This window comes from Balaenoptera musculus, chromosome X (assembly GCF_009873245.2).
Source record: "Balaenoptera musculus isolate JJ_BM4_2016_0621 chromosome X, mBalMus1.pri.v3, whole genome shotgun sequence".
Taxonomy (NCBI): domain Eukaryota; kingdom Metazoa; phylum Chordata; class Mammalia; order Artiodactyla; family Balaenopteridae; genus Balaenoptera; species Balaenoptera musculus.
This window is the reverse complement of record NC_045806.1, coordinates 116,311,084-116,318,055: the sequence shown is the minus strand read 5'-3', so window position 1 is coordinate 116,318,055 and position 6,972 is coordinate 116,311,084. Positions and strand designations below refer to the sequence as shown.

The window sequence follows — 6,972 nt, the reverse complement described above, 5'->3', positions numbered from 1 at the left end:
ACAAGTGCTCAGGTGCAAGAGACAATCAAACCGAGTCCCCTGGTGCTGCGCTAGGTTGGCAAGGATGCCTTTTATGTCAAAAAGGGGAGAGCCTACCACATCTGGGTTACATGACAGGAAGCCAAATTTATTCAGCTTTTGTTATCTGGAGTTAACCTTCTGTCAATAGTATTACTACATATAAAATAGACTTCTTTTTTCTGCTTTTATAAGATTCTGCTTAAGAAAAATCTGAGGTATCAAATTTCATTTTCCAGCAGCGTCAGTTTACTGCAAGATAAAATGTAAATCAAATAAATATTTCTTTGGCCCTATCCCTCTCATCCCTCCTCCCATCTGGACACAAGACATATATTTAGAATATCAGCGAGAGAGATGGGTGGGCGGGGCTTGCGAAAGAATCAACATGCCTTTAGCTAGAGACTTACTACATTCATCGTTGGAAGAGGAAGAGAAAAAACATAAAAAGAAATGGCTCGTTCAAAGTCCAAATTCTTATTTTATGGATGGAAAATGTCCAGGTTGCTGCAGGATTGCCAGGGTTTGTAGCCATGCCCACATGGTGGTGCTTTGTGTAGGTTGTTCAACAAGAGTTGTGCCAGCTGATGGGAGGAAAGGCCAGGCTCACAGAAGGGTGTTCATGTAGAAGAAAGCAACACTAATGATCCCCACAACTTCCTGAATTGGGGTGATATCGCAGAAAGCTTTGTTGGTTGCGTAATTCTAGTTACTCCATCAAGATAAGGTAATGATGTTTAATTTTGTAAGGTATACAACACTGATCTCCTGTTTTGGTGTCAGCTTGTCAATACTTTTTGATTATGGGCACAAGCCAAGAACATAAATTTTCAGAGTCCAGAGAACATGCCGCTTTTCTTCCTGATAAGTAAGCTGCTGCTTCACCTTTCTCCTGATTTAAGAACAAGGTTCCAAACACCAGGGGCACAAGTCACAGTGGTGGCTGGAGTGTGGCTGACTTTATCATGGGGAAATTTCAATCAAACCAGTTCCTCGCATTTTATTTCACAATTTCCCGGGGTCCCAGGAATTCCCCAGTCCTCTAATTCTGCCAGGAGGAGCAGAAGGTATTTTTCAGTCTCCGTTTTGCCGTTTATTCAACTAATGCGCTTGGGCGCATCCTTAGCCTCATCCTCTTCACCGGGCACGTGCCGCTGCTCACAGACAGAGTGCAGGGCTCCCAGGTTCCATCAGAGTCTGTACAAAGGGGGGGGGGTCCCATGAAAAAGAAGGGAGAGGTTCAGTTAGTCTCTTTGGGCTGGGTTATGTCTTTCTTGCGAAGGATTGCCAGGGAGGGGAAAGCACTAGGGAGGGACTTTGCCACTTCAGGCGAAAGCAAATTAGAGCAATTCCACTTGCATTTCCTGGGAGCATGGCACGATCCCGAGCCCCTTACATCCTGTCATTTAATCCTCACTACAACTCTGTGAGGCAGATACTATTATTTCAGATAAGAAACTGGGTTAGACACAGAGAGATTAAGAACTGGTATGAAATTCCATAGTTAGTAAGTAGTAAATCCAGGGTTTGAACCCAAGTCTGTCTGATTCCAAGGTCCATTCCCATAACTCATGTGACACTGAGTTGTTACAGTAATACGATGTTCAAGGGAGCAAATGGTAGTACATTTCACAGTGGGAAAATATGCAGCCGTTACAAAAATGATAAAAATATGGAAAGGTATCCAATATATATTTTTAAAATTTATATATTAAAAATGCCCAACAATCACCTACTACGTGTCAGCCGCAGTTCTAGGTGCCAGGGAATACAAATACCCTGCCCTCACGGAGCTTGTCACTGGAAGGTTCGGCTCGGGCAATAAACTAGCACCAACGCTGTCATTACTGCTTGCAGTAAGTGCGGTGAACAAAATGAAATGGAGCTCTGGGATTGGAGGGGTTGTTCCAGCTTGGGTGGAGCGGGAAGGCCTCTCCAAGGAGGTGAGATCTAAGTGACGAGAAGAAGGCAGTCATTGTGCATTTCAGGGGGTGGGGGTACAGCAAGTACAAGCGCACCGAGAAGGGGAGAGCACGTATGTTGCTGGGACAGAAAGAAGGGAACTGGGGCTCAGGCGTTGTGGGCAGACTGGGGGCAGCAGTGGGGGAGTGGTAGGAGATTTGAGGGGCTGCTTCGTAAGGATTGAAATGTGACAGCGCAAGAAGGGCAGCAAAGAGAAGCATTAAAGGCTATAGTGGGTGATGGCCAAAGGAGGTTGGCGAATATTCTTCCCTAAAAGCAATTATAGACTGGGACCAAACTGACAAGACACCTGTCTCTGGACCGTGGAAATCGACAAAGGGCATATAATAAACTGAGAATTGTTTCTTTAAGAACTACTGAACCTCAGGTGAGAACAGTAGGAATTTGACGCTTTTTAGTCTGGGCTACTCCTATCTCCCCTCCATCTATCAGCACAGCCGCTCTATTATGGTAGGACAAGCTGTACAAGCAACAACTTTGCTGCCAGAGGTGGCTGACTTGGTTTGCAGTGCAGCAGAAAAAACCCCGTGCTCCTAGGAATTGTAGGAAACAGAGCCGATCTTGGTGACAAATGAATGGAGGAAGGACAGTGTCACAGCCTGCCTAGCTAGACTGACAGACTAGCCTTCAACTTAACCGGAAAATCCACAAAATGAGACAACCATGGGGGACCTTGCTTAGCACCCACGTGTCTGTGGCAGTCTAGAAGGCCGTGTACATGCTCAAAGCTGCCCGAATGCTGAAAGAGCAGAGAGAGTCCTTGCTCTCCTTAAGTTCCTGATCGAATGTGAGGCTTTGCGTGTGACGGAGGAGACATGAGAGGGCCTGGTAGAAAGTAGAAGCTGAGACATACTTGTAAACTGCCTGAACTTTGTATGTAACCTCCAACCCACAGAGAAATCCATCCACAAGAGGTGGAAGACTTACCGTCTCAAGATTTTTTTTTTTAACATCTTTATTGGAGTATAATTGCTTTACAATGTTGTGTTAGTTTCTGCTGTATAACAAAGTGAATCAGCTATAAATATACATATAATCCCAAATCCCCTCCCTCTTGTGTCCACGTCTCAAGATTTTTAAGCACAACCTCTAACCAGTCATTGGCTGCTCACAAAGATATGCTGACACAGGGGTGACCCCTAAGAGACAGGCTTAAAAATTAAAAACAGAATTTTTTAAAACCTGAGCGAAAACATTAGTGGCTACATGCTTTAGGGACAACAGACTTTACTCAATGAATCTAGAAAGTCTGTTAACTAACTAAGTAACTAATAAAACACAGCCAACAACAGCCTCCAGGGAATCAACCTACAGTTCCTACACTTCTGTTGAAAATATCCAGTTTTCCACAAAAAATTATGAGACATTCAGAGAAACGGCATTCAGGAAAAAAGCAGCCAAAGAGGCCGACTCTGAGTTGACTAAGATGTTGGATTTAGCACAAAAAACTTCAAAGCCACTGTTATAAATATGTTCAAAGAACCAAAAGAAATGGTGTTTAAATGATTAAAATATGGTATAACGGAAGTAACTCATCAAACAGAGAAACTGGGATCCTCATACATTGGTGGTGAGGATGTAAAAGTGGTCCAATTACTTTAGAACCAGCTCGTCGATTTCTTAACCTATGACTCAGCAATTTCACTCGTAGAAACCTGCCAAAGATAAACGAAAACATGTGCCCACACAAACATAGGCGTTCAAATGTTCATACCAGCATTATTCATAATGTCCAAAAGACCAAACGACCATCAATACACACATAGTACATAAAATGTGGCATATCTAGTCAATGGAATATTATTCGCAATTATTATATGCAACAACATAGCTGAACCTGAAAAACATCGTGATAAGCGAAAGAAGCCAGGCACAAAAAAACTCCTACATTTTGTACCATTCCCTTTATTAAAATGCCACTAAAAGGCATATTTACGGAGACATGAAGCAAATCAGTGGTTGCCTAGGGCTGGGGTGGGAGCCTGGATTAATTGTAAACATATAGGAGCAAAGTTTGCGGTGAGGGAAATGTTCTAAAACTGGATTGTGGTTCAGATGGCAAAAGTCTATAACTTTACAAAAAAGTCAATTTTAATGCTTACAATAGATGAATTTTGTATTATGCAAATTATCCTGCCCTAGAAGTGTTAAAACTTAAATAAACATTTTTATAAAGGCTGACAGAGGCCCAGTCTGGGAAGCACATTTGTCCTAATGCACCGGAGACACCAGGGCAGGCGGGAGGCACCCAGTCAACGGCAAACGGCCAGATCTTGGAAACCTCTTTATCGTCATAGTTAAAAATGTCTTTACCCCCTACCCAGAGACACCAGAGCAGTTGCGGGCGTCAGTAAGGGAATCTCAACATACCCTTCCCTTCCCCCACTGGGAACACCTTTTAACCTGACCTTATGAAACCCTCAGTCATCAGCAGCAGGAAACACAGGAAGCCCCCGGGGGGCACCAGATAAATGAAGCCGACCAACATAACACCACAGCGTCTCTGAAAACAAACTGCCATTGGAACCACAGCCCACAAAATTAGGTCAAAACCTGTATGCTAAACTAAAACAGGGTGAATGCCTGCTTAAATAAAAGAATTATCTAGTTCTCAGAGTCCTAAATTAATGAACAAAATGTCCACGATACACTTGAAAACCACCCATCATAACAAGAACCGGAAAATCACAACTTGAATGAGGAAAAGCAATCAACTGATGCCAACACTGAGATGAATCAGATGTTGGAATTATCTGACAAGGATTTCAAAGCAGCTATCATAAAAATGCTTCTGCAATCAATTACAAATTCTCTTGAAATAAATGAAAAAATAGAAGATCTCAGCAAAAAGTAGAAGTCATAAAAAATAACCAAATGGAAATTATAGAACTGAAAATTCCAATAACTGAAATAAATAACTTGCTGAATGGGTTTAATAGTAGATTGGAGATGACAGAGGACATAAACTTGAGGACAGAATCATAGCAGCCACCCATTTCAAACAACAGAGAGAAAATAGACTGAAAAGAAACAGAGCCCGAGGGACTTGTGGGATAATAAAATATCCCAATGTTTGTATAATCAGTGCCTCAAAAGGATAGGCGATAGGGAGGCTGAAAGAGTATTTGAAGAAACAATGGCTGCAAAGTTCTAATTTGGCAAAAGACACAAAGCTACAGGCCCAAGAAGCTGAGTGAACCATAAATAGGAAAATCAAAGAAAGATGCTAAGACACATCATAATTAAACTTTTGAAAAATAAAGACAAAGAAAAAAATCTCAAAAGCAGCCTGAGAGCAATGACATATTACCTATAGGGGCACACCAATTCAAAAATGTATTTCTCATCTGAAAACATAGAGGCCAGAAGTGACACAACATTTTTCAAATGCTGAGAGAAAAGAATTGTCAACAGCAAATCCTGTTTCAGGTATCCTTCAGGAATGAAGAGAAAACAAAAACATTTTCAGGCAAGGGAAAACTAAAAGAATTTTTCACTAGCAGACATGCCATTAAATATTGGCTAAAGGAAATTCTTCAAACAGGAAGATAATGATAAAAGAATGAAATTTGAAGCATCAGGAGGGAAGAAGGAACAATGGAAAGAGCAGAAATATGGGTACATATAGTAAACTATTTTCCTCAGGAGTTTTATAAAGCATTATTAGTGATTAAATACAATATAATAACACCATCTAATACTCAAAATAATGATATTTAAAAGTGGGGAGGGTAGAGAGACCTAAACGAGAGTGAGGTTTCCACATTTGAAATGGTAAAAAGTTGATACCAGTAAACTTTTATAAGGCACATATTTATATTGTAATACACCAAGCAACTACTACACTTGTGTAGTGAAAACTACACAAAGAGAGACTCAAAAACACTTAATGAATCAAGATGGGATTAAAAAAATGTCTAACTGGCCCACAGGAAGGCAAGAAAAGAGGAACAGAGGAATGGGAACCAGAAGGATTAAAAAAAGAAAACAAATAATAAAACAACAAATTCAAGTGCTAATATATCCATAATTACATGAAATATAAAGGGTGTAAATACAACAATTAAAAGACAAAGATTACACAAATAAAAAAACATGACACAAATATATATTCCTTACAAAACTTTAATGCTTTTCTAGTTTCTTGATGTAGGAAATTAGGTTTTTTTGATTTGAGACCTATGCTTATTTCTAATGTAAGCATTTAGTGGCTTAAATTCCTTCTCAACACTGTTTTTGAATATCATAAGTAAATTCAATGGCATAAATAAGTTGAAAGTAAAAGGATGGAAAAAGATGTAAATTGCAAATATTAACTTTAAAAAGCAGGTGTGGCTATAGTAATATCTGATAAAATAGACCTCTGATTTAAAAAATCACTACAGGGAATTCTGTGGCAGTCCAGTGGTTAAGACTACGCTTTTCCACTGCAGGGAGCACAGGTTCGATCCCTGGTCAGGGAACTAAGATCGTGCAAGCCGCGTGGCATGGCCAAAAATAAATAAGTTCAATAAATAAATAAATAAATAATAATCACTACAAAGAGGGACATTAGGATCAATCACTGAGGAAAATATTACAGTCCTAAAGGTGTGCATACCCAAAATCAGAGTCTCAAAATATACGAAGCAAAAACTGATGGAGTTGAAAATAGAAATAGGCAAATCCACAATTACAGTTGGGAACTTTAAAACCTCCACTCTCAGCAACAGATAGAACTTCCTCACAGAAAATCAACAAAGATATAAAAGATTTGAGCAATGCTATAAACCAATCAGGATCAAATTGACATATACAGAAGATTCTGTCCAACAACAACAGAATGCACATTTTTTTCAAGCATATGGAAAGGGAAAGGCCCTATGATAGATAAAACAATATTGACAAAGAATAAAGTGGGAGGAATCGCTCTACCTGATAATAAGGCTTACTCTATAGCTACAGTAATCAAGACAGTGTTGTATTGGTGGG

At 40.0% G+C, this 6,972-nt stretch overlaps 1 pseudogene; it reads left to right on the top strand.

Moving 5' to 3' along the window:
* Window positions 1-406: 406 nt before the first annotated feature.
* On the top strand, window positions 407-3,399 carry LOC118889195 (annotated as a pseudogene).
* Window positions 3,400-6,972: the final 3,573 nt, after the last annotated feature.